Genomic DNA, 26,839 nt, shown 5'->3' with positions numbered 1-26,839 from the left:
CACTCGGCGGCCGGCCGGTCTCTGCCGGTGCATGCCGGGAGGTGTAGTTTTCGCGTACGTGGCTGCCGGGCAACCACATGGCTCTCAGGCGCGTGCGGCGCGGCGTAGTCCTTGCTACCGCCGCGGCCCCCGCGGCGCGGCACGAGGTGTAGTTTTGTTGCCGGTTTCGCGCGGTTTTCTGCGGGCTTCCCGCTGCGCCCTGTCCCCGATAAGCCGTGCGGCTGCATCTCGAGAGCGCGTGCCTCTAAGCTGGCTGCTGCCGCCCTGCGACCGAAATGCGGTACTGCCGCTCCAGCGCCGCGCATGCGCAGTTGAGCTTTACGCCGCGCTCGCTGCTGCCGCCGGGCGATCAAAAGCCGGTACTGCAGCACGGTCGCAGCCCATGGGTGGAGGGGTGTTACACGGCGCTCGCTGCTGCCGCCCGGCGATCAAATTCGGTACTGCAGAACGGTCGCAGCTCCTGAGTGGAGGGGAGTTACGCCGTACTCTCTGCTGCCGCCCGGCGATCAAAAGCTGGTACTACAGCTCAACCACCGCGCATGCGCATTTTAGCGCTACGCCGGGCTCGCTACTGCCGCCCAACGATCAAAATGCGGTATTGCAGGATGGACGTCGCTCATGCGCGGTGTGGTGTAAAGCGCCCTCGCTGCTGCCGCCCGGTGATCAAAACGCGGTACTGCAGCTCAGAAGCCGCGCATGGGAATTTGAGCGTTAAACCGCGCTCGCTGCTGCCGCCCGGCGACCAAAAGCCGGTACTGCAGCTCAGAAGCCGCGCATGCGCTGATTAGCGTTATGCCGCGCTCGCTGCTGCCGCCCGGCGACCAAAAGCCGGTACTGCAGCTCAGAAGCCGCGCATGCGCTGATTAGCGTTATGCCGCGCTCGCTGCTGCCGCCCGGCGACCAAAAGCCGGTACTGCAGCTCTGAAGCCGCGCATGCGCTGATTAGCCTTATGCCGCGCTCGCTGCTGCCGCCCGGCGACCAAAAGCCGGTACTGCAGCTCTGAAGCCGCGCATGCGAATTTGAGCGTTATGCCGCGCTCGCTGCTGCCGCCCGGCGACCAAAAGCCGGTACTGCAGCTCAGAAGCCGCGCATGCGCTGATTAGCCTTATGCCGCGCTCGCTGCTGCCGCCCGGCGACCAAAAGCCGGTACTGCAGCTCAGAAGCCGCGCATGCGCTGATTAGCCTTATGCCGCGCTCGCTGCTGCCGCCCGGCGACCAAAAGCCGGTACTGCAGCTCAGAAGCCGCGCATGCGAATTTGAGCGTTATGCCGCGCTCGCTGCTGCCGCCCGGCGACCAAAAGCCGGTACTGCAGCTCAGAAGCCGCGCATGCGCTGATTAGCCTTAAACCGCGCTCGCTGCTGCCGCCCGACGACCAAAAGCCGGTACTGCAGCTCTGAAGCCGCGCATGCGAATTTGAGCGTTATGCCGCGCTCGCTGCTGCCGCCCGGCGACCAAAAGCCGGTACTGCAGCTCAGAAGCCGCGCATGCGAATTTGAGCGTTAAACCGCGCTCGCTGCTGCCGCCCGGCGACCAAAAGCCGGTACTGCAGCTCTGAAGCCGCGCATGCGCTGATTAGCCTTATGCCGCGCTCGCTGCTGCCGCCCGGCGACCAAAAGCCGGTACTGCAGCTCAGAAGCCGCGCATGCGCTGATTAGCCTTATGCCGCGCTCGCTGCTGCCGCCCGGCGACCAAAAGCCGGTACTGCAGCTCAGAAGCCGCGCATGCGAATTTGAGCGTTATGCCGCGCTCGCTGCTGCCGCCCGGCGACCAAAAGCCGGTACTGCAGGACGGACGCCGCGCATGCGCGGTGGGGTGTTACACCGCGCTCGCTGCTGCCGCCCGGCGACCAAAAGCCGGTACTGCAGCTCAGAAGCCGTCGCTGACTGGCGCATGCGCGTTGCCCGGGAGCAGCATGGCGGCGCGCTGGACGCGGTTCCTGCCGCCGGCGGCGGGTAAGGGCCGGGGCCGCCGGTGAGGCGAGCGAGCCCCTTCGGCGGGTGCGGGGGTGTCTCCTGCCCGCTGGCCGCCCGGCGGTGGCGGGACGGGTAGCTTCAAGCCGCTCGCTGCGGTAGGCTCTCGGTCCGCTGCAGGTGAGCCGGGTCCGGGCAGCCCCAGGGACTTAACCGAGAGCTGATAGAAGGGAAGACGGGAAGGAGGCGGACACTCCCCCAGATGTAGATGCTGGGCACCTCCCCAACTCACCAGAGCTCCCCCTGAGCCTCCCCCGGCTCCGCTCGCCCTGTGAAGCTGCCCCCAGCTCCAGCACTTCCCCCAAGCCCTGTAGTGAAGGCTGCAAGCTGGCCCTCGAATGTGCTTGATTCTCCCTTAGCATGGGTGCTGTTAGCAGCAGCGCGGGGAAAGAACAGCATCTCCAGAAGCCCCTGCAGAAGCAGGGGGTCTGGCCAGAGGCGATTTACAGTAATAATGGTTGCTGCTTCTTCTTTCCCTCTCACAGAGGCTGCGCTGAGGATGCAGTTTTCCATTCCTCCCGTGGGGATGCCATTGACTGCACCTGCCTCAGGCTTGCGTGGGTTGTCTCTGCCTGGCCTCACTGTCCTCGCAGTGTGGGGGTGAAAAGGGACAGGCGGAGCGCTTACTGGCTGTGGACAGGAGCTGCCGCGGCTGAAGCTGGAGAGGCCAGAGAAAGGTAAAGAAGAAGAAATCGAAGGCCATCCGGCTGGCAACTGCTTCCCGCTGCAGGCAAGAGAGAGTCTGCCTCTCTGGGTGAGGAAGGATCCTTCTTTGTAGTCCGCAGCAGGTCACGGCGCCAACATGCACCACAGGGTCTGTATGCGTAACCCAAAGCGCGGTACGGCTGTGTAGTGCGCGAGCAAACGAGGCTAAGTGTTTAGGAAGCCTCATCTTGTAAGAGCTATAAGACACCCATGTATTCTCTTAGGTGGAGGACAGCCAAGCGACTGTAGTTACAGAAGTGGAAGGGAGGAGAGAAGGGAAAAGAAGCGTCTGAACTGGCAAAGGCTCCTGCAGTGCAGAGAGCGAGAGCTGCGGTGAGTTCCAGGCCCTCGGGGCCCTGTCGCTCCTCTTGTGCATCCCAGGCCCTCCCTGCCTCTCTCCTGGCCCCCTCTCTTTCGCACCCTGCTGTGATTTTTTTTTTTTTTAACTTCCCTGTACCTCTCCTTTTCTCTCTATTCTTCTGTCCTGCTCCCTTTCTCTCTTTTTTTTTCATCTGTCTCTGTCCTGCACCCATTGCTGTTTTTTCCTTTTCCATCTCTTTGCCCTGATCTGCATTCGTCTCTTTTTCCCCACAATTTCTCTGGCCTGTTTCCTGGCGTTCTTTTCCTCTCTGCACCTGTATGTGCCTTCCTATCTCTCCCCTTCCTTCCTTCCTTCCTTCTCTTTCTCTCTCTAACCCTCTGTCTTGCTCACTGTCACTGTTTTTTTTCATTCTGTATCTCACTGTCCCCGTCCTTCTTCCTGTTCATCTCTTACTCTCTCTGACCCTTTGTGCTGCTCCCTGCCCCTTTTTTTTTTTCATTCTCCATTTCTCTGCAGGGCTCCTAATACCTCTCTTTCTTTCTCCAACCCCCTGTGCTTCTCACGGTCTCTGTCTTTCTCTCTCTCTCATCATTACTCTTGTCTGTCACTCTGTCTTGCTTCCTGTTCCATTGTTTCTCACTATACCCCTTTGTCCTGCTCCCTGCCCGTACTCGTATTCCTCTCTGTCCTGTTGACCATCCCAGGTTTTTTTCTCCATCTTCATCCTGCTGCTGCCCTGATTTTAATTTCTCTGCCCTGCTCTCTGTCACTCTTTGTCTCTTTTCCTCTGTCCCTGCTGCTTTTTTCCCCATCTCTGTCCAGATCCCTCTCCCTTTTTTTTCCTCTTGCTGTCCCTCTGCCCTGCTTCCTCTCGCTGTCTTTTCTATCTTTCTCTCTCTGTCCCATTCCTTCTCCCATCCTTTCTAACTGCATCCCCCTGTCCAGCTGACTGTCCCTTCTTTTCTTTCTCTCTTCCTCAGTATTTTTTCTTTCCCCATCTCTCTCTCTCTCCCACTGCCCATCACAGTTGGGTTCTTTCCTCCAATGCTGTCCTGCTCTCCATCCCTTTTTTCTGTTTCTGTCATTCTGTCCTGCTCCCCGTGTCTATTTTTTAATTCCTCCATCTCTGTCCTGGAGCCCATCACTATTTCTTTCCTCTTCCGTCCCTTTGTCCTGCTCCCTGTCCTTGTCTCTCTTTCCCTTCTTTCTGCCTCCCGTCCTTTTTTCCTTTCTTGCTCCATCTCTCTGTCCTGTTCCCTATCCCCCCCACCCCTCTCTTGTTTCCTCCATCCTTCTCCTTCCCTTCCCCCCATTTCTCTGCCCTCTTTGGGTTTTTTGTTCTCTGTCACTCTGTCCTGCTCCCTGTCACTGTTTTTTCTCACTCCCATCTTTGTCCTGCAGCCCAATGCTGGTTTTTTCCTTCTCCATCTATCTCTCCTGCCCATTCTAGGCTTTTTCCCCTCCATCTCTGTCCTGCTCCCTGTCTCTTATTTTTGCCTGGTTTTCACTTTGTCCTGCCTCCTGTCCCTTTTTTCTTTCTCTGTATCATGTTGTCTTGCTCCCTTGTCTCTCTCTGACAATGTGTCCTGTTCCTTGTCCTTCTTTTTCCCCCTCTCTATCATCCCCCATCCTTCTTCCTGTCTTTCTTTTTTCTCTTTCTATCCTTCTGCCCCAATGCTTCTTCCTCCAGCTCTGTCCTGCTCCCTGCCCCTTGTTTCCTCTCACTGTCCCTCTGTCCTGCTTCCTGTCCCCATTTTTTCTGTCTTTATTTCTCTGTCCCGCTGCCTGTCCAGTCGTTTCTTGCTATACCTCCCCATCCAGCCATCTCTCCCTTTTTTCCTTTCTCTCCTTCTCTGTCCTGCTCCCTGGCCCTTTTTTCTCTTCCTCTGTCTCTGTCCTCTGGCCCATTGCTGTTTCTTTTTTCCTTCTTGGTCTCTTTGTACAGATCTGACCTTTTCTTTCTTTCTCAATCCCTTTGTCCTGTTCCCTGTCCTTTTTCTCTCTCTGTGTCCTGCACCCTGTCACCATCTTTGTCCCTCTTTTCTTCTTCCTCTCCTTTCCCCCCATCTTTCTGTCCCTCTGTCCTGCTCAGTGACGCTACATTTTCTTGCTCCATCTCTCTGCAGGACTCCTCATCCCTATTTTTCTTTATTTCCCTACCTCTCTGACATTTTTATTGACCTTTCTTTCTCTCTCTGCTCCTCAGTCTTTTCCCCTGTCTTTATTTTTCTCTTTCTAGTCCTCTGTCCTGCTCCCCATCACTGTATTCTTTCTCCATGTCTCTGCCCCACTCTCCATCCCTCTCTTTCTTTCTCCATACCTCTGTGCTGCTCCCTGTTCCTCCTTCCCTCTCCCTCCCGCCCTCTCTCCCGTTATCCTTGCATCTCTCATTGTCTCTCTACCCCTCTGTCCTGCTCCCCATCCCTAATTTTCCTTTTCCATTTCTCTGTCCTACTTTCAGTCCCCGTTTTTCCTCTGGCTCTGTCTCCCTGTCATTCTCCCTGTTGCTCTCGCTCTCTATCCCAGTGTCCTGTTCCCCATCCCTCTCTTTTTCTTCGGATCCCATTTTCTTGCTCCATGTCCCTCGCTTGTTTTCTGTATCACTCTCTCCTTCCTCCTGTCCTTCCTTCCCCCTGCCTCTGGCCTGATGCTTGTCACTGGTTTTTCTTTCTCCCGCTCTCTGTACGTGTTCTGTCACCTCTTTCTCTCTCTGTCCTTCCTCCAACCTGTATTTCCCTCTCCCCGCCACTCTGTCCCTAATGCTTCTTCCTCCATCTCTTGGTCCTGCTCCCTGCCTCTTTTTTGGTCTCGCTGTCCATCTGTCCCCCTTCCTCTCCCTGGTTATTCTGCCTTTATCCCTCTGTCCCACTGCCTGTCTCATTGTTTCTAGTTATATCCCCCTGTCCAGCCAGCTGTCCCTTTTTTCCTTTCTCTCTTCCCTACTCTGGCCCTACCTTTTCTTCCTCCGTCTCTGTCCAGCAGCCTGTCATTGGTTTTTTCCGTTCTCCTCCTCTTTGTCTTAATATGCATCTGGTTCTGCGCTTCCCCCCCGCCCCAGTCCCTCTCTTCTGTTCCTTGTCCTGCTTTTTGTCTCTCCACGTCCCATGCTCTATCCCCGTCTTTCTCTCTCTCTCCATCCTTCCGTTTCCCTCCTTGTTTTCACCTGCATCCCTTTGTCCTGTTGCTCATCAGTATTTTTTCGACCCATTCCTCTGTCCTGCTCCCCGTCCCTTCTCTGTCAATCCCTCTGTCCTGTTACCTATCATTGTTTTTGCTGTCTGCATCCCACTGCCCTGCTTCCCATTCATCTCTTTCGGCTCTATGCTTCTGTCCTGCTCCCCAGCAGTACTTTTTCTTTCTCCAGCTCTCTCGCCTGCTCCCCGCCCCTCTCTTTTTCCCTCTGTCATTCTTTCCACTTCCCTGTACCTCTCTCTCGGCAATCTTGTGTCCCGCGCTCCCTGTCCCTCCCTGTTTATATCCCACTGGCCTGGTCCCCGTCCCTCTCTTTGCCTCTCTATCTCTCTGTCCCTGTCCTTGTCCCTGTTATTTCTTCCTCCATCTCTCTGTCCTGCTGCCATCTCTGTCCAGGTCCCTTTCTGGTTTTCTCGCTCTCTTGGTTACTCTGCTTTTCTTCCTGTACCTATTATTTTCCTCTCTTCATCCCTCTGTCCTGCTCTGTGTCCCCTCCCTCTCACTCCCCCAGTGTCCTGGTAACACACAGTCCTGCAGTGTGTTACCCATCCTTCTCCCTGTTGATTTTTTCCTCTTGCTCTATCCCTCTGTCCTGCTCCCCAGAACGAATTTTTTTAATTCTCTGTATTTCTGTTCTTCTGTCCATCACTGTTTTTTCATTCTCCATCTCTCTGTCCTGCTCCCCATCCTCCCCTTTCTTTCTCTCTCTGTCTTTCCTCTTCCCTGTACCTCTGTTTTTCTGTATCCTTGCCTCCCACTGCCTGCCTCCCTCCCTCTCACACTGTCTTGCTCCCCATCCCTCTCTTTTTCTTTCTACCCTTCTGATGTGTGTCCCCCCACCTCCCCCTTTTACGTGTCCTGGTCTTTCTCTCTACATCCCTCTGTCATTCTCCTTCTCTTGCTCTTCATGCTCTTTTTTTCTCTCTTTTCCTCTATCCTGCTGCCCATCACTATTTCTTCCTTCTCCTTCCCTTTGTCCTGCTCCCTGTCCTTGTCAATCTTTCCCTTTGCTCTGCCTCCAGTCTTTCTTTGTTTTCTCCATCCCTGTCCTTTTCCCTGTACCTTTTCCTCTCTGCTCCTCAGTCCTTCTCCCTTGTCTTCTTTTTCTCTTTCTGCCATCCCTCTCTTTTCCTCTGTGACCCTCTGTGCTGTTCCCTTTCCTTTCTTTCTCCAATTATCTGTTCTCTTACCTGTCCCTCCTTCTCTGTCTCGAATGTTTCTTTCTCCATCTCTGCCCCGCTCCCTGTCCCTTTTCCCTTATTCTCTCTGTCCTCCATCCTCCCCCTAACTTTTTGTCCGTGTACCTCCATACCACTGCCTGTCCCATCATTTCTCGCTATATCCCCCTGCCCGGCTCGCTGTCCCATTATTCCCCTCTGTCCTGCTCCCTGGCTTTTTTTCTCATCCTGCAGCCCAGCACTGGTTTTTCTTTCTCCATCTCTTTGTCCTGATCTGTCTCTCTCTTCCCCTGCACCCCCCATCAATCCCTCTGTGGCTTGTCTCCTGCCTCTTTCTCTCCCTCCCTCCTTCCTTATTCCTCTCGTTCAATTTCTCCCTTGATCCGTCTGTTCTGCTCCTCGCTCATCGTTTTCTCTCTCTTTCCCTCTGTCCTGCTCCCTGACCCTGTTTTTCTTCCACCATGTCGCTGCAGGGCTCCTCATCTCTTTTTTTCGTTTTCTTAAATTGATTTCTCCATCTCGCTGTCCTTTTCCCTGTACCTTTCTTTCTCTGCTCTTCAGTCCTTCTCCCTCATTTTGTCTTTCTCTTTCTGTTCCTCTGTCCTGCTCCCCATCGCTGTACTCTCGTTCTCTGTATCTGTCGCTCCAGTAACGACTGCCGAGTTGTCCCAGGGGAAGGGTGAGTGTACAGGCACCGAGCCCTGGAGTAGACTCACTCCTGGGACTTATACACATTAACGAATAAACACTTGCTGTCGTCTTTGCACTCGTGGCCGTATTTGTAGTCCTTTGTACTTGGTGAGTGGCTGCCAGAGAGTCCAGGGGAGCAGGTTATGCAGTGGGTGTCAGGGGCCGTGGCTGCACCTGTGGGCTGGGGCTGGAGGAGCCCCAGGTGGGGCCAGGGAGGCTGATGGCGATGGCCCCTCTGTGTAAAAGGGCTGCAGCCCCAGGAGGTGGTGCTGCTGGGCCATGCCTGTCTGAGAATGCTGACGAGCTGCAAGGATGTTTCCAGCTGAGAGGTTCATGGTCAGTTGGAGCCAGGCCCCATCAGGGCAGCTCCCAGGGATTTTCTGAGAGCTGGTGGAGAGGAAGCGGGAAGAGGGGCAGGAGATGGCTGCCCCCACCCCTCTGGGTACTTGGAGGCCTTCCCACCCCCTGGAAAAGGCAGTGGGTGCCTCCCCAACTCAACAAAACTCTTCCAGCCCAGCTCACCCTACGCAGCTCCCCTCCCCGGCTCCAGCACCTCCCCTGAAGCCTGTCCCATAGCCACAGGCTGCCCCCAAACCCTGTCTCCAGCAGCTCCTGCAGAAGGAGGGGTTCCTGCCTGACGAGAGCTACCGTCATCACTGTGGATAACAGTTGCTTGTTCTCTGCCTCTCCCAGAGGCAGCACCGAGGGCTCAGTTGTCGGTTCCTCTCTGGGGATGCTGTTGACTGCAGCTGGCTCAGGTTTGTGTGTGTTGCCTTTGGCCTCATTCTCCTAGCGGCATGGGCGGAAAGGGACAAGTGGAGCACTTCCTGGCTGTGGACGGGAGCTGCCGCGGCTGAAGCCGGAGAGGCCAGAGAAAGGTAAAGCAGCTGAAGAATAAAATAAAAAGGATCCAGCCGGCAGCCGCCTCCCGCTGCAGGCAAGAGAAAGCCTGCCTCTCTGGGTGAGGAAGGATCCCTCTTAGTGCAGTCCTCAGCAGATCCGATCACCAACACGCGCTGCAGGGTCTGTATGTGTCACCAGCAGCGTGGTACGGCCGCGTAGTGCACGAGCGAGCGAGGCTACGTCTAGGAAGCCTCGTATCGTAAAGAGCTGTAAGACACCCACGTATTCTCTCAGGTGGAGGACAGCCCAAGCGACCGGAGTTAAGGAAGAGGAAGGGAGGAGAGATGGAGAAAAAAACATCTGAACTGGCAAAGTCTCCTGGCAGCACCGAGAGCAAAAGCTGCAGTGAGTCCCGGGCCCTCCCTGCCCTGCCCCTGGCCCCGCCTCTCTTTTTTTTTGGTTTGTTTGGGGTTTTTGCTTCCTTGTGCCTCTCCCTATTCTTCTGTCCTGCTCCCTCTTCCTCTCTCCCTCTCTTTCTCCTGTTCTGCAGCTCCCTTTTCTTTTTCTCTCTGCGCTTTTGTTCTGCTCCCTCTCCCTCCTTTTTTTTCCATTTCATCCTCTGCCTCTGTCCTGTAGCCCATCGCTGTTTTTTCCTTTTCCAGCTCTTTGTCCTGCTCCCTGCCCTTGTCTCTCTTTCCCTTTTTTCTGCCTCCTGTACTTTTTTTCCTTTCTTGCTCCATCTCTCTGTCCTGCTCCCTGTCCCGCCCCCGCCTCCCTCTCTGCTTCTCTGTCCTCCTTGCCTTTCCCCTTGTTTCTCTGTCGTCTTCCCTCTTTGGTTTTTGGGTTCTCTGTCACTGTGTCCTGCTCCCTGTCGCTGTTTTTTCTCACTCCATCTCTGTCCTGCTCCCTGTCTCTTATTTCTGCCTGTCTTTCACTTTGTCCTGCCTCCCTGTCCCTTTTTTCGCTCTCTATATCACCTTGTCTTGCTCCCTGTCCCTGTCTTTCTCTTACAGTCTGTGTCCTGCTCCTTGTCCTTCTTTTCCCCCTATCATCCCCCATCCTTCTTTCTGCCTTTTTTTTCCTCTTTCTGTCCTTCTGCCCCAATGCTTCTTTCTCCACCTCTGTCTTGATCCCTGCCCCTTGTTTCCTCACACCGTCCTGCTCCCTGCCCCTTGTTTCCTCTCACTGTCCCTCTGTCCTGCTTCCTGTTGTTGTTTTTTCTCTTTATTTCTCTGTCCTGCTGCCTGTCCAATTGTTTCTTGATATACCTTCCTGTTCAGCCGGCTCTCCCATTTTTCCTTTCTCTCCTCCTCTGCCCTGCTTGGCCCTTTTTTCTCTTCCTCTGTCTCTGTCCTCTAGCCCACTGCTGTTTTTTTTCTTCTTTTCCTTCTTGGTCTCTTTGTACAGATCTGACCCTTTTTTTTATTTCTCAATCCCTTTGTCCTGTTCCCTGTCCTTTTTCTCTCTGTGTCCTGCGCCCTGTCACCGTCTTTGACCCTTCTTTCTTCTTCCTCTCCTTCCCCCCCAATCTCCCGCCCCCCTCTGTCCTACTCACCGACCTGACATTTTCTTGCTCGCTCTCTCTGCAGGGCTCCTCGTCCCTATTTTTCTTGATTTCTCTACCTCTCTGACCTTTTATTTTGACCTTTCTTTTCTCTCTGCTCCTCGGTCTTCTCCCTTGTCTTATTTTTCTCTTTCTAGTCCTTTGTCCTGCTCCCCATCACTGTACTTTCTTTCTTCATTTCTCTGCCCCGCTCCCCATCCCTCTCTTTCTTTCTCCACACCTCTGTGCTGCTCCCTATCCTTCCCTCCCTCCCTCCCTGTCATTATCCTTGCATCCCTTGTTGTCTCTCCATCCCTCTGTCCTGCTCCCCATCCCTAATTTTCCTTTTCCATTTCTCTGTCCTGCTTTCAGTCCCTGTTTTTCCTCTGGCTTCATCTCCCTGTCATTCTCCCTGTTGCTCTCGCTCTCTATCCCAGTGTCCTGCTCCCCATCCCTCTCTTTTTCTGTATCCTATTTTCTCACGCTCTGTCCCTCACTTGTTTTCTGTATCCCTCTCTTTTTTCTTTTTACCCTTCTGATGTGTGTCCCACCATGCCCCCCCTTTTACATGTCCTGGTCTTTCTCTCTACATCCTTCTGTCATTCTCCATCTCTTGCTCTTCTTGCTCTTCTTCTCTCTCTTCCTCTGTCCTATTCACTGCCCCATCACTATTTTTTTCCTCCTCCATCCCATACAGAAATAGCCCCACACTATTTGTTGGTCTTTCTCCATCTCTCTCTGTCCGGCTCCCTGCTGCTATTTTTTATTTCCTCCCTATCCATCTTGTAGCCCATCACTGGTTGTTTTTTTTTTTTCTTTTTCCATGTCTCCCTGTCCAGCTCCCTGTCCCTGTTCTTTAATTCCTCCCTCTTCCCTGTAGCCCACCGCTATTTTTTCCTGTTCTCCATCGTGCTCTCTCTAGTCCCCTGTCCCTATTGATCAATGCCTCCCTCTCTGCCCTGTGGCCTGTCTCTTTTCCCCATCTTATTTCTGCCTCTATCTCTGTCCGGCTCCTGTCCCTGGTTTTCTAATTCCTCCCTCTCTGCCCTGTCGCCCGTGTGATCTTTTGCCTTTCTCTGTCTCTCTCTGGCCAGCTCTGTGTCCTTATTTGTTAATTCCTCCCTCTCCGCCCTGTAGCCTGTCACTTTTGTCCTTTTTCCATCTCACTGTCTCTGGCTCCCCAATGACCCTATTTTAGAATTACCCCCCTCTTCTTTCTGTACACATTGCTGTTCTTTTTGCTCTCCAGGTCTTTTTTTTCTGGCTCCCTGTCCCTGTTTCTTAATTCTTCCCTCTCTGCCCTGTAGCGTGTAGCTATGTGGTTTGTTTTGTGTTGTTCCCCTCACCCTGCCCCTTCCCTCCATCCTTTGCTGTCCTGGCTCCCTGCCCATATTTTTTTTTTCTCCCTCTCTGTCATGCTGCCCATCCCTGGTTTTTTCCTGCATCTCTATCCTGCTCCCCACCCTTCTTTATCGGTCTCTGTCCTGCTCCTTCTCCCTCTTTCTGCTGACTCCCTTCCTCTCTCCCTGTTGCTTCTTTCTCCATCTCTGTCAGGCTCCTTGTCCCTATCTTTCTTTGGCTGTCCTGTTCCCTGCCTCATGCTTTCTCACTACACCCCCGCTGTCCAACAGGCTGCCACTTTTCTTTTCTAGTGGCCTCTGCCTCTGCCCAGCGTTCCATCGCTCCAGGAGCTGACCGACCGACTGTCTGTTCCCCGCCGGACTGACGAGCACGGCTCCAGGAATGACTGCTGAGGTGTCCCAGGGGCAGGGGGAGCATTGGAGGCTCCAAGCCCCGGAGCAGACTTGCTCCTGGGACTTGTTACGTGCATGACTGAATAAACACTCGCCGCCTCCTTTGCCCTCACGGCTGCGTTTGCGCTTCCTTTGCACCGGGCAAGGGGCTGTGATGGAGCCCAGGGGAGGGGGTGACGCACGGTGGGGGCTGGGTGATGGCTCCCTGTTCCTGCTGGGCTCCAGCTCTGGGCTTGGGCCAGAGGAGCCCCAGGTGCGGGCAGTGAGGCTGATGGCGACGGCCCCTCCTTGTAAAGGGGCTGTGTTGCCAGAGTAGCTGCAGGCTGTGGGGCTGGTGCTGGGGCTGCTGTGCCCCGGGTGGCCGTGGAGGGGCCGGTGTGAGCCAAGGGAGGAGCGGAGTGGTCGCTGAGCGAGGGGGGCGGCGAGGCCGGCAGGAGGGTCGCGCCGCCTCGGAGCCGGGCGGCAGTGGCCGTCCGGAGCCACGCTGGGGAACGTGGGGCTGCGCTGGGGGCTGGGCGGGGCTTCCGGGTGCGTTGGCGGGGGGAGAACGGTGTCCCCGCAGGGTCAGAGAGCGGGGACGGCTGCCTCCCGCGGCATGCCGGGAGCTGTAGTCCTGGGGCATGGACTTCCGGTCGGCCATGTTTGTTCCCCGGAGCATGCCGGGAGGTGTAGTCTTCCGTCACTCGGGGACCGGGCGGCCGTGCTGTGTCTGCCGGTGCTTGCCAGGAGGTGTAGTTTTCGCGGACGCGGCTGCCGGGCAGTCGCATGGCTCTCGGGCGCGTGCGGCGCGGCGTAGCCCTTGCTACCGCCGCGGCTCCCGCGGTGGGGCACGAGGTGTAGTTTTGTTGCTGGTTTCGTGTGGTTTTGCGGCCTTTCCGCTGCGCCCGGTCCCCGACAAGCCGTGCGGCCGCGCCTTGCGAGCGCATGCCCCTGCCCTTGCTGCTGCTGCCCAGCGACCAAAATGTGGTACTTCAGCTCCACCGCTGCGAATGCGCTGTCGCGAGGCCACCCCGCTCGCAATGCCGCCCGGCGACAGAAACGCAGCACTGCAGCAGGGGCGCCGCTCACGCGGAGTTGAGTGCTACACCGCGTTCGCTCCTGCTGCCCGGCGATCAAAAGCCGGTACTGCAGAACGAGCGCCGCGACGCCCGGCTCGCTGCTGCCGCCGGGCGACAATAATGCGGTACTGCAGGTGGGGAACCGTGCATGCCCGATGGCGCGCGACCCCCCCGTGCTCGCTGCTGCCCCCTGATGAGCAACTTGCGGCACTGCAGGTGCGGCGCTGTATATGCGGGGTGGCGCATGCCCTCGTGCTCGCTGCTGCCGCCGGGCGGCCAAAATCCGGTACTGCAGGTGGAACGGCACGCATGCGCGGTGGGGGTGTCACGCCACGCTCGCTACTGCCTCCCAGCGACCAAAGGTCGGTACTGCAGCTCAGGTGCCGCGCATGCGCGGTGGCTCGTTCCCGTGCTCGCTGCTGCCTCCCGGTGACAGGAATGTGGTACTGCAGGTGGAACGGCGCGCATGCGCGGTGGGGGTGTCACGCCGCGCTCGCTACTGCCTCCCAGCGACCAAAGGTCGGTACTGCAGCTCAGGTGCCGCGCATGCGCGGTGGCTTGTTCCCGTGCTCGCTGCTGTCTCCCGGTGACAGGAATGTGGTACTGCAGGTGGAACGGCGCGCATGCGCGGTGGGGGTGTCACGCCGCGCTCGCTACTGCCTCCCAGCGACCACAGGTCGGTACTGCAGCACAGGTGCCGCGCATGCGCGGTGGCTCGTTCCCGTGCTCGCTGCTGCCTCCCAGTGACGGGAACGTGGTACTGCAGGTGGAACGGCGCGCATGCGTGGTGGGGGTGTCACGCCGCGCTCGCTACTGCCTCCCAGCGACCAAAGGTCGGTACTGCAGCTCAGGTGCCGCGCATGCGCGGTGGCACGTTCCCGTGCTCGCTGCTGCCTCCCAGTGACGGGAACGTGGTACTGCAGGTGGAACGGCGCGCATGCGTGGTGGGGGTGTCACGCCGCGCTCGCTACTGCCTCCCAGCGACCACAGGTCGGTACTGCAGCTCAGGTGCCGCGCATGCGCGGTGGCACGTTCCCGTGCTCGCTGCTGCCTCCCAGTGACGGGAACGTGGTACTGCAGGTGGAACGGCGCGCATGCGCGGTGGGTGTGTCACGCCGCGCTCGCTACTGCCTCCCAGCGACCAAAGGTCGGTACTGCAGCTCAGGTGCCGCGCATGCGCGGTGGCTCGTTCCCGTGCTCGCTGCTGCCTCCCGGTGACAGGAATGTGGTACTGCAGGTGGAACGGTGCGCATGCGCGGTGGGGGTGTCATGCTGCGCTCGCTACTGCCTCCCAGCGACCACAGGTCGGTACTGCAGCTCAGGTGCCGCGCATGCGCGGTGGCTCGTTCCCGTGCTCGCTGCTGCCTCCCGGTGACAGGAATGTGGTACTGCAGGTGAAACGGCGCGCATGCGCGGTGGGGGTGTCACGCCGCGCTCGCTACTGCCTCCCAGCGACCAAGGATTGGTACTGCAGCTCAGGTGCCGCGCATGCGCGGCGGCACGTTCCCGTGCTCGCTGCTGCCTCCCAGTGACGGGAACGTGGTACTGCAGGTGGAACGGCGCGCGTGCGCGGTGGGGGTGTCACGCCGCGCTCGCTACTGCCTCCCAGCGACCACAGGTCAGTACTGCAGCTCAGGTGCCGCGCATGCGCGGTGGCTCGTTCCCGTGCTCGCTGCTGCCTCCCGGTGACAGGAACGTGGTACTGCAGGTGGAAAGGCGCGCATGCGCGGTGCGGGTGTCACGCCACGCTCGCTACTGCCTCCCAGCGACCACAGGTCGGTACTGCAGCACAGGTGCCGCGCATGCGCGGTGGCTCGTTCCCCGTGCTCGCTGCTGCCTCCCGGTGACAGGAACGTGGTACTGCAGGTAGAGCGCCGGGCATGCTGCCGCCACCTGGTGACCAAAAGTCGGTACTGCAGAACGAGTGCCACGCATGTGCGCTTGAGCACGCTGCCGCGCTGGCTGCTGCCGCCGGGCAACCGAAGCGCGGTAGTGCAGCCCGGGTGCTACGCATGCGCAGTGGCGCGCGGTGGGTGGGTCGCTAAACTGCGCTCTCGCTGCTGCCGCCCAGAGACCAAGATGCGGTACTGCAGCACGGGTGCCGCACATGGGCGGTGGTGCGCGCCCCCGCTGCGTTCGCTGTTGCTGCCCGACAACCAAGGAGCGGTACTGCGGGTAGGCGCTGCGCATGGGCGGCGGCGCCACCGCGCTCCACGTTGCCGTCCGCCGGTAACGGCGATGCGACGCTGCGGTGCTCGCGAGGCGATGCCGCCGCGCTCGTTGCTGCCTCCCGGTAAGGAAACGCCGCTGCCGCCCCACGTGCGCAGCGTCGGCGGCCGCTCGGCGCGCAAAGCGCGGGACTGCGGCGCCGGTGCCGGCCCCGGGCACGCGCCACCCGGCGGGCTCTCCCTGCTGCTGCCGCCTGGTGGCCGCAGCCCGGTACTGCAGCGCCGCCACTGCCCAGGTACGCAGCAGCGCCGCCGCCACCTTCCCTGCTGCCCCTGGTGGCCGAAAATGCGGTACTGCAGCCCGGCGATCGCACGCCGGCTCTGATCCCTCCGGCGCGCCGTCGGCGTCCTGCGCATGCGCACTGCCCGGCAGCAGCATGGCGGCGCGCTGGCAACCGGTGAGGTGAGTGAGCCCCTTCGGCGCGTCTCTTGCCCGATGGCTGCCTGAGGGTGGCGGGACGGGAAGCTTCAAACCGCCTGCTGCGGCAGGCTCCCGATCCACTGCAGGCGAGCCGGGTCAGATCAGCCCCAGGGACTTAGCCGAGAGCTGACAGAAGGGAAGAGGGGAAGGAGGTGGACACCCTCCCAGGCGCAGGGCACCTGCCCAACTCACCAGAGCTCCCTCTGAGCCTCCCCCGGCCCCGCTCGCTCTGTGTAGCTGCCCCCAGCTCCAGCACTTCCCCTGAAGCCTGTCCCATAGCCCCAGGCTGCCTCCAAGCCCTGTAGTGAAGGCCGCAAGCTGGCCCTCGAATGTGCGTGATTCTCCCTTAACGCGGGTGCCATTACCAGCGCGAGGAAAGAGCGGCATCTCCAGAAGCCCCTGCGGAAGCAGGGGGTCTGGCCAGGGGCCATCTACGGTAATAACGGGTGCTCCTTCTTCTTTCCCTCTCCCAGAGGCGTGCTGAGGACGCAGTTTTCCATTCCTCCCTTGGGGATGCCGTTGACTGCACCTGCCTCAGGCTTGCGTGGGTTGTCTGCCCGGCCTCGCTTTCCTCGCGGCGTGGGGGCGAAAAGGGACAGGCGGAGCGCTTACTGGCTGTGGACAGGAGCTGCCGCAGCTGAAGCTGGAGAGGCCAGAGAAAGGTAAGAAGAAGAAACTGAAGGCCATCCAGGTGGCAGCTGCCTCCCGCTGCAGGCAAGAGACAGCCTGCCTCTCCGGGTGAGGAAGGATCCTTCTTTGTAGTCCGCAGCAGGTCAGGCTGCCCACATGCACCGCAGGGTCTGTATGTGTCACCAGCAGCATGGTACGGCCACGTAGTGCGTGAGCGAGCGAGGCTACATGTCTAGGAAGCCTCATCTTGTGAGAGCTGTAAGACACCCACGTATTCTCTTAGGTGGAGGACAGCCAAGCAACCAGAGTTACAGAAGAGGAAGGGAGGAGGGAAGGAGAAAGAAGCGTCCGAACTGGCAAATTCTCCTGGCAGCGCCGAGAGCGAGCGCTGCGGTGAGTCCCGGGCCCTCCCTGCCCCTCCCCTGGCCCCCCCTCTTTCCCACGCTGCTGTGATTTTTATTTCTTTATTTCTTCATTTCTCAATTTTCCCTTTGTCCTGGTCCCTGTCCTTTTTCTCTCTCTGTCTGTGTCCTGTGCCCTGTTACCGTCTTTAACCCTTCTTTCTTCTTCCTCTCCTGACCCTGCAATCTGTCTATCCCTCTGTCCCTCTCACCGACCCGACGTTTTCTTGCTCGCTCTCTCTGCAGGGCTCCTCGTCCCTATTTTTCTTGATTTCTCTACCTCTCTGACCTTTTCTTTCGACCTTTCTTTCTCTCTCTGCTCCTCTGTCTTCTCCCTTGTCTTATTTTTCTCTTTCTAGTCTTCTGTCCTGCTCCTCATCACTGTATTTTCTTTCTTCATTTCTCTGCCCTGCTCCCCATTCTTCTCTTTCTTTCTCCATACACCTTTATGCAGATCCCCATCCCTCCCTCCCTCCCTCCCTCCCTCCCTCTCTGTCGTTATCCTTGCGTCCCTCGTTGTCTCTCCATTCCTCTGTCCTGCTCCCCATCCCTAATTTTCCTTTTCCATTTCTCTGTCCTACTTTCAGTCCCCGTTTTTCCTCTGGCTCTGTCTCCCTGTCATTCTCCCTGTTGCTCTCGCTTGCTCTCTATCCCGATGTCCTGCTCCCCATCCCTGTTTTTCTCTGTATCCCATTTCTGTCCCTCACTTGTTTTCTGTATCCCTCTCTCCTTCCTCCTGTCCTTCCTTCCCCCTGCCCCCCTGCCTCTGGCCTGCTTCTTGTCACTGTTTTTTCTTGCTCCTGCTCTCTGTCCAAGTTCTGTCACTCTCTTTCTCTCTCTGTCCCTCTGTCCTTCCTCCAACCTGTATTTCCCTCTCTCTATCCCTCTGCCCCTAATGCTGCTTCCTCCACCTCTCGGTCCCGTTCCCTGCCCCTTTTTTCCTCTCGCTGTCCATCTGTCCTCCTTCCTCTCCCTAGTTATTCTGCCTTTATCGCTCTGTCCCACTGCCTGTCTCATTGTTTCTGGTTATATCCCCCTGTCCAGCCAGCTGTCCCTTTTTTCCTTTCTCTCTTCCCTACTCTGGCCCTGCTTTTTCTTCCTTCGTCTCTGTCCAGCAGCCCCTCAGCGGTTTCTTTTTTCCCCCTTCTCCATCTCTTTGTTTTAATCTGCATCTGTCCCTGCCCCCGATCCCCAGTCCCTCTGTCCTGTTCCTTGCCCTGCTTTTGGTCTCTTCGTGTCCCGCGCTCTATCCCCATCTTTCCCTCTGTCTCCCTCCTTCCTTTTCCCTCCTTCTTTTTCTTTGCATCCCTTTGTCTTGTTGTTCACCAGTATTTTTTCCTCCCACTCCTCTGTCCTGCTCCCTGTCCCTTACTTCTCTGTCAGTCCCTCTGTCCTGTTGCCTGTCGTTGTTTTTGCTGTCTGCATCATCTCTTTCGGCTCTATCCTCCTGTCCTGCTCCCCAGCAGGACTTTTTCTTTCTCCAGCTCTCTCACCTGCTCCCCACCCCTCTCTTGTTCCCTCTGGCATTCTTTCCACTTCCCTGTACCTTTCTCTCTGCAATCCTGTGTCCCGCGCTCTCTGTCCCTCCCTGTTTATATCCCACTGTCCTGGTCCCCGTCCGTCTCTTTGCCTCTCTCTTTCTCTCTCTCTCTCTCTCTGTTCCTGACCTTGTCGCTGTTTTTTCTTTCTCCGTCTCTCTGTCCTGCTGCTCATCTCTCTCCAGTTCCCTTTCTGTTTTTTTTCCTCTCTTGGTTACTCTGCTTTTTGTCCTGTCCCTATTTTTTGTCTCTCTTCATCCCTCTGTCCTGCTCTGTGTCCCCTCCCTCTCGCTCCCTGTGTGTGTCCTTCTGTGTGTTACCCGTCCTTCTCCCTGTTGATTTTTTCCTCTTGCTGTATCCCTCTGTCCTGCTCCCTAGAAGTATTTTTTGAATTCTCTGTATTTCTGTTCTTCTGCCCATTGCATTTTTTGTTCTCTGTCTCTCTCTCTCCTGCTCCCCATCCTCCCCTTTCTCGCTCTGTCGTTCTTTCCTCTTCCTTGTAGGTCTGTTTTTCTCTATCCTTGCGTCCCCCCCCCCTCCCTCCGTCTCTCTCTATCACACTGTCTTGCTCTCCACCCCTCTCCTTTTTTTCTTTCTACCCTTCCGGTGTGTGTCCCCCTCCCCGCCCCCTTTTCCGTGTCCTGGTCTTTCTCTACATCCTTCTGTCATTCTCCGTCTCTTGCTCTTCTTGCTCTTTCTCTCTCTCTTCCTGTGTCCTATTCGCTGCCCGTCACTATTTTTTCCCTCCTCCGTCCCTTTGTCCTGCTCCCTGTCCTTGTCAGTCTTTCTCTTTGTTCTGCCTCCAGTCTTTCTTTGTTTTCTCCATCTCTGCCCTTTTCCCTGTACCTTTTTCTCTCTGCTCCTCAGTCCTTTTCCCTTGTCTTCTTTTTCTCTTTCTGCCATCCCTCTCTTTTTGTCTCTGACCTTCTGTGCTGTTCCCTTTCCTTTCTTTCTCCCGTTATCTGTTGTCTTACCTGTCCCTCTTTCTCTGCCTCGAATGTTTCTTTCTCCATCTCTGCTCCGCTCCCTGTCCCTTTTCTTTTATTCTGTCCTCCATTCTCCCTCTAACATTTTTGTCTGTATATCTCCGTACCACTGCCTGTCTCGCTATATCCCCCTGCCCAGTTCACTGCCCCGTTATTCCCCTCTGTCCTGCTCCCTGGCCCTTTTTCTCATCCTGCAGTCCATCACTGTTTTTTTTCTCCGTCTCTTTATCCTGATCTGTCTCCCTCTTCTTTTCCCTCAGTTCCTCTGGCTTGTTCCCTATCTTTTTCTCTCCCTCCCTCCTTCCTTATTCCTCTCATTCAGTTTCTCTCCCTATCCATCTGTTCTGCTCCCTGCTCATTATTTTCTCTCTCTTTCCCTCTGTCCTGCTCCCTGACCCTGTTTTTCTTCCGCCATGTCACTGCAGGGCTCCTCATCTCTTTTTTTATTGATTTCTCCATCTCACTGTCCTTTTCCCTGTACCTTTCTTTCTCTGCTCCTCAGTCCTTCTCCCTCATTTTATTTTTCTCTTTCTGTTCCTCTGTCCTGCTCCCCATTGCTGTATTTTTGTTCTCTGTATTTGCTGCTCCAGTAACGACAGCCGAGTTGTCCCAGGGGAAGGGTGAGTGTACAGGCACTGAGCTCTGGAGCAGACTCACTCCTAGGAATTATACATTATACATTAATGAATAAAACACTTGCTGTCTCCTTTGCACTCATGGCTGCGTTTGTAGTCCTTTGTACTTGGTGAGGGGCTGTCAGAGAGTCCAGCGGAGCAGGTTACATATTGGGTGTAAGGGGCCATGGCTGCAGCTGGAGGAGCCCCAGGTGGGGCCAGTGAGGCTGATGGTGATGGCCCCTCTGTGTAAAAGGGCTGCAGCCCCAGGAGGTGGTGCTGCTGGGCCATGCCTGTCTGAGAATGCTGACGAGCTGCAAGGATGTTTCCAGCTGAGAGGTTCATGGTCAGTTGCAGTCAGGCCCCATCAGGGCAGCTCCCAGGGATTTTCTGAGAGCTGGTGGAGAGGAAGGAGGAAGAGGGGCAGGAGATGGCTGCCCACCCCAACCCTGGGTACCTGGAGGTACCATCTCTCTGTCTGGTTCCCTGTCCCTTCCTCCTCTCTGGCCTATAGCTCGTTGCTATTTTTTTTCCCCTCTTCCTCTCTCCCCGTGGCTCCCTTTCCCTATTTTTCAATCCCCCCTCTCTGCCCTGTAGCCGGTCGCTGTTGTATTGGGTTTACGTGGCAAGGTTTTGTTAGCTGGGGTGGGGGGGCAGGGGCTGCAGGGGTGGGTTCTGTGAGAAGACACCAGGAGTTACCCCCATGTCAGGCACAGCTGGCTCCAGGTCCAAGATGGATCTGCTGCTGGTCAAAGCTGAGCCCATCAGTAACGCTAGTAGTGCATCTGTGATGGGACACTTAAGAAAGGCTAAAAAGTGCTGTGCAGAAGCTGTGATAGAGAAAATGTGAGTGTGAAACAGCCCTGCAGATACCAAGGTCAGTGAAGAAGGAGGGCGAGGAGGTGCTCCAGGCACCAGAGCAGAGATTCCCCTGCAGCCCGTGGTGAAGACCATGGTGACGCAGGTTGTCCTCCTGCAGCCCATGGAGGTCCACGGTGGAGCAGACGTGCACCTGCAGCCTGTGGAGGACCCCATGCCAGAGCAGGTGGATGTGCCTGAAGGAAGCTGTGACCCCCATGGAGAGCCTGCACTGGAGCAGGCTCCTATCAGCACCTGTGGCCCCATGGGGGGGACCCCACACTGGAGCAGAAAAAGAGCGTGAGGAAGAAGGAGCAGCAGAGACAATGTGTGATGAACTGACTGCAACCCCTGCTCCCTGTCCCCCTGCACTGCTCAGGGGTAGGATGTAGAGAAGTCAGGAATGCAGATGAGCCCAGAATAAAAGAGCAGGGAGGGGGGGAAGCTGTTTTTTAGATTTGTTCTTATATCTCATTATCGTACTCTGATTTTGAATGACAAGAAATTAAATTAATTTCCCCAAGTCGAGTCTCTTTTGCCTGTGACAGGAACTGGTGAGTGATCTCTTTGTCCTTATCTCGACGCACAAGCTTTTTTGTTGTATTTTCTCCCCCTGTCTTGTTGAGGAGGGGCAGTGACAGAGTGGCTCGGTGAGCACCTGGCAGCCAGCCAAGGTCAACCCACCACAGTTTCCTTCCATCAGGCTCCCTGTCCCTATTTTTTAATTCTTGCCTATATTTCTTGTACCCCGTTTCTTTTGAAACTTCCTTTCTACCACTCCATCCCTATCTTTTTAATTCTCACATATGTTTCTTGGACCCAGTCACTTGTTAAATTTTCATGCTACCTTTCCCTCTCTCTCTCTGCCTGACCTGATTTTAATTTCTTGCCGGTGTTTCTTGTACCCCGTCACTTTTCAAATTTTCTTCTTACGCCTCCCTCCATGCGGCTCCATGTACCTATCTTTTAATTCTTGTGGAAGATTCTTGTATCCTGTCGCTTGCAAAATTTTCTGTCTCCCTCTATCCATCTCCCTGTCTGTAATTAATTCTTCCCTCTCTGTTCTGTACCCTGTCACTTTTTAGACTTACTTTCTACATCTCCCTCTTTCTATCTCCCTGTCCCTATTTGCTAGTTCTTGCCTACGTTTCTTGTACCCTGTTGCTTTTTGAAATTTTCTTTCTATGTCTACCTCTATCTGGCTCCCTGTTTCTATTTTTTATTTCTTGTCTATGTTTCTTTTCCCCTATCACTTTAGAATTTTTCCCCATCCCTTGTCTTGTCTCTATCTTGTTGTCTTGCTGGTCCCTTCCGCCTCTTTCTCCTGCTCCCTGTCTCTCTTATTTATTCCTCCGTCTCTTTCTCCCTGTGTTTTTCCCGCAGTCTCTCTGCTCTCCCCTCTCTACACCGTTGTCCTGCTCCCTGTCCCTTTCTTGTTCACACAGTCCTGCTTTCTGGCTCCCTGTCCCACACCTCTTATCTATGTCACTCCGTCCTTCCTCCTGTTTTTCTCTTCCCTTGTCTCCCTCTGTCCTGCTGCATTTGGGCACTGAGCCTTGTAGCCAACTTACTGCCAGGATTTATTATGCACATTAATGAATAAACTTTTCCTGCTTCCCCTGTGCCCCTGGATGTGTTTGCAGCCCCTGGGTGCAGAGTTTGTGCCTGTGGACTGGTGCAGGGGAGGGGGTGATGGCCCCCTGTTCCCAGTGGGCTCTAGCTGTGGGCTGGGGCAGCCCAGGTGAGACCCATGAGGTGAGGATGGGGCTGGGCCAAGGGTTTGAAAAGGCTGCAGGTGGGGATGGGCCAGGGCAGCACCAGGTGCAGCTGGTGAGGATGGGGCTGGACCTGCTGTGCCAAGGGGCTCTATCTGCTGAGGGGGCTGCCTGGGCATGCCTGCTTGCAGGAGTTGGTTGAGGAGTGAAACCAAGGGGCTTCTACAGGCAGCTGCCTCCAGCAGGGAACAGCTGGTCCCCACAGCGAGGAAGGATCCCTCCCAGCCATTCCCGACAGAGCACGCTTCCGGCACATGGCACTGGGAGCCCAGTGCCTCTGTTGGCTGCAAGTGTAAGCCACCTTGCATCCGGAAAGCCTTGTGGGAGAGGGGCGTCAAGGCACCTGCTGCCTCCTCCTGGGTGGGTGAGGGTCTGGCAGCCGGCACTGCAGAGGAGGCAGAGAGAGAAGCCTCAGGGTGGTATTGGTCTCCTGCTGGTGCCAGGAACTGTGGTGAGTCGTGCGTCCCCTCGCGTGTGTCCCGGCCCGTCTCTGCCACACTTCTCCAGACTTCTGCCTGCCTCCTTGCCTGTCCCTGCCTCCGTCTCCCTTTCGGGCTGTCCGGTTCCCGAAAGCTTTTTGCTCTTCTGCTAGCACTGCCCTGTACACCGTTACCTTCCTCGTTTCCTTCCTCTGCCTCTCCCTTTCCGGCTCCCCACCCACTATCGTTTCATTCTTCCCATGCTGCCTTCTTCCCCATTGCTTGTGAAGATTGCATTTCCAGGTCTCCCTCTACCCGGCCGCCTGTCTCTGCTTTCAGTGACTCCCTCTGCTCTGCACCCTGTCACTCTTCCCATGTCCTTTCCCTGTGGCTGTGTATCCGGCTCCCTTTCCCGATATTTAACTTCTTAGCCCTGTGGCCATTACCCCATCGCTTTCTAAATTTTCTCCCTCTGTCTCCATTTCTCCAGTTCCTTGTCTGTGTTTTTTATTTTTTCCTGCCTGTCCTCCACTTCATCACTTTTTAAATTTTGTTTTCATGCCTTCATTTCTTTAGTTTGCTGACCCTATATTTTATGTTATTTCTCTCTGTTCTTAATCCCTTTGCTTTTTAAATTTTCTTTCTACGTCTGTTTTAGTTTGCTGTTGCTACATTTTAGGGTTTTTTAATTTCCTTAATCCCCATCACCTTTAAAATTTTCTGTCTGCTTTCATTCCATTCACTGTCTTTATTTTTTAGTTATTTCTTGTCTTTCCTTGGTGCAGCCCTTTTAAAATTTTCTTTCTATGTCTCTGTTCTAGTTTGCTGTCCCTATTTCATATTTTTTCCTTTATCTCCCTAATGCCTATTGCTTTTTAAATGTTCGTTCTGTGCCTACTTTTATTCCATTTGCTGTTTTCTTAAAATTATTTCTTGTCTTTCCTCAGTGCTGTCGCTTTTTAAGTTTTTTTTCTATGACTCTGTTTTAGTTTGCCATCGCTACTTTTTAACTTTTTCCTATTTCCTTAATCCTATTTGCTTCTAAAATTTTCTGTCTGCTTTTATTCCATTCACTGTATTTTTTAATTACTTCTTGTCTTTCCTTAGTGCCCTCACTTTTTGAATTTTATTTCTACATCTGTGTTTTAGTTCGCTGTCCCTATTTTCAATGTTTTCCATTTATTTCCCTAATCCCTGTTGCTTTTTCATATTTTCTACCTTTATGCCGTTGGCTTTATTTAGTTCTCTCTCTTTTCTTTTAATTTTTTCTCTTCTTTCCTTAGTGCTGTCGCTTTTTAGATTTTCTTTCTACATCTCTGTTGTAGTTTGCTGTTGCTATCTTTAAATTTTTTCCTTATTTCCTTAATCTTTCTTTCTTTCTTCCTTTATCCTGTTTGCTGTTTTTATTTCTTCATCATTTCTTGTCTTGCCTTAGTGCTCACATTTTAAAATTTTGTTTCCATGGCTGTGTTTTCATTTGCTATCGTTATTGTTTAATTGTTTCCTCTCTTAATCCCTTGGCTTTTAAGATGTTGCTTCTCTGTCTTTTTTTATCTAGTTTGCTGTCTTTATTTTTAGCTCTTTCCTGCCTGTCCTGTACCTCATCCCTTTTTATGTTTTCCTTCTATGCCTACTTTTGTCAAGCTCCCTATCAGGATTTTTTATTTCCTGCCTGTCATGTATCCCATCACTTTAAAAATTTACTTTGTATGTCTCCATTTATTTAGTTTGTTGTCCCTATTCTTTAATTTTTTTCTTCACTTCTCCTAGTTCTTGTTGCTTTTACAATGTTCTGTGTCTACTTTTACCCCCTTTGATGTCTTAAGTTTTGAATTATTTCTTGTCTTTCCTTAGTGCCACCTTTTTAAATGTTTTCTGTCTTAGTCTCCATTCTAGTTTGCTGTCCCTATTTTTTACTATTTTCCTCTCTTATTCCCATTGCTTTTAAAATTTTTTACATCTATTCTTATTTAGTTTTCTGCCTCTATTTTTTATCTTTTCCTCTCTTAATCGCCATCACTTTTAAAATTTACTTTCTATGTTTCTGTTTAGTTAGCTGTCCTTATTTTTTAAATTTTTTGCCTTTATTTCCCTAATACCAGTTGCTTTTAATATTGTCTGTGTCTCCGCTTATCCAGTTCACTGTCTGTATTTTAATTTTTTTCTTGTCTGTCCTTTACACCTTTGCTTTTTAAATTTTCTTTCTATGTCTGCGTTTTAGTTAGTTGTCCTTCTTTTTAAATTTTTTCCTTTATTTTCTTAATCCTTTTTTAAAATGCCCTCTCTTTGTCTACTTTTATCCCATTCACTGTCTTTATTTTTAATTGTTTCTTGTCTTTCTTTACTGCTGTCACTTTTAAAATTTTTTTCTATGTCTACTTTTATCCAACTCCCTGTTTTTTAATTCTTTCTTGTCTGTTGTGTACCCTGTTCATTTTTAAATTTACTTTATATGTCTCCATTTTAGTTCGCTGTCCCTATTTTTTAATTTTTCCCTTTATTTCCTTAATCTTGTTGGGTTTTAAATTTTTTTTTTCTACATCTGCTTTTATTTAGTTCCCATCCCTATTTTTTAAATCTTTCTTGTCTGTTGGGTACTCTCTCAATTTTTCAATTTTCCTTCTATGTCTCTGTTTATTTAGTTTGCTGTCCCTGTATTTTAAATTTTTCCTCCTTTGTTGCCTTCGTTTTCCAATTTTTTTCTATGTATACTTTTGTCTAGTTTTCTGTCCCTCTTTTTAAATTTTTTTTTCTCCTCTACTTTGTGCCCTTTCACTTTTTAAATTTTCTTTCTACATCTTCTATCCAGCTGTCTATCCCTATTTTTTAGTTCTTTCTTGTTTGTCACATACCGTGTCAGTTTTGATATTTTCTGTGTCTCATTTTTTTTCTCTTCTCTCAGTTCATTCTGAGGCTTTAGAGGGTCTCCTTGGCACACTTTTATCTCTGGAGTGTAATTTGTACCCCTCTCATTTTGTCAAAACATCTCCTCAGAGCAGTCTTTTTGTCCTCTCCTCCATCTCGCTCGCCTCCAATGGGTCAGCGTCTCCCTTGCGACATCTTTACTCTGTTCAAATCCCCTCCCGAGTACCTTTGTGCCCTCGAGCCCCCTTCTATCTCTCCAGCCACCTCAGCACCCCTCTATTTCTGTCACAATGCTTCCTGCGAGCGTCCTTGTGTTCCATAGCCATCCTTTAGTTCTGCAGCAGCATTTTTATCTTCCATATTCAGAGACAACTTTTCCTCAAGATTTCATTTTGCCTGAGAGCACTCTTACCTTCCCTCCGCCATGTCGGATGCCTCTGTTCGGTCCTTGGCCTCCTGAGGACATCTGTACTCTGTTCAGATCCCCTCCAGACTTCCTCCTTGTGTCCCTGAGCCTTCTTTGGTCTCTCTGGCACATTCAGGAGCCCTCTAATGGTGTCACGATGCCTTTGACGTTGCCCTTAGCACGCTTTTAGCTTTGTAGGAGACCTCGCACCCCTCTCATTCCCTCAGAAGACTTCTTGAGTCCATATCCGTGAGCCAGCCCAGTTATTTGGTCCTCTCTTGCCTCTAGTCGTTCCCTGGCCTTCTGATGACATGTTTTCTCGGTTCACGTCCCCTCTGGATTTCATCATGTCCCCAGTCCTTTTTGGGTCTCTCTGGCTCCCTCAGGGCATTTTTTTCTCCTAGTCATGATGCCTCCCGAGACCCTCCTCATTCTCCACAG

The 26,839-nt window shown here is 53.9% G+C and overlaps 1 long non-coding RNA gene across 3 annotated transcripts; it reads left to right on the top strand.

Annotated features, from left to right (window-relative positions):
* Positions 1 to 1,913: 1,913 nt before the first annotated feature.
* LOC143172067 (uncharacterized) lies at positions 1,914 to 12,311 on the top strand. Of its 3 annotated transcripts, XR_012997289.1 has the most exons (5): positions 1,914 to 1,954; positions 2,458 to 2,786; positions 2,902 to 3,010; positions 9,197 to 9,307; positions 12,098 to 12,311. It is a non-coding gene; the product is annotated as an uncharacterized LOC143172067 (long non-coding RNA). The 3 variants fall into 3 exon arrangements; XR_012997288.1 differs by lacking the exons at positions 9,197 to 9,307; positions 12,098 to 12,311 and adding an exon at positions 8,019 to 8,401; XR_012997290.1 differs by lacking the exons at positions 1,914 to 1,954; positions 9,197 to 9,307; positions 12,098 to 12,311 and adding exons at positions 1,975 to 2,092; positions 8,019 to 8,401.
* Positions 12,312 to 26,839: the final 14,528 nt, after the last annotated feature.

The sequence above is a fragment of the Aptenodytes patagonicus genome, chromosome W (genome assembly GCF_965638725.1).
Source record: "Aptenodytes patagonicus chromosome W, bAptPat1.pri.cur, whole genome shotgun sequence".
Taxonomy (NCBI): domain Eukaryota; kingdom Metazoa; phylum Chordata; class Aves; order Sphenisciformes; family Spheniscidae; genus Aptenodytes; species Aptenodytes patagonicus.
Note: the sequence above shows the minus strand (reverse complement) of the source record. Positions and strands in the feature narration are given on the sequence as shown.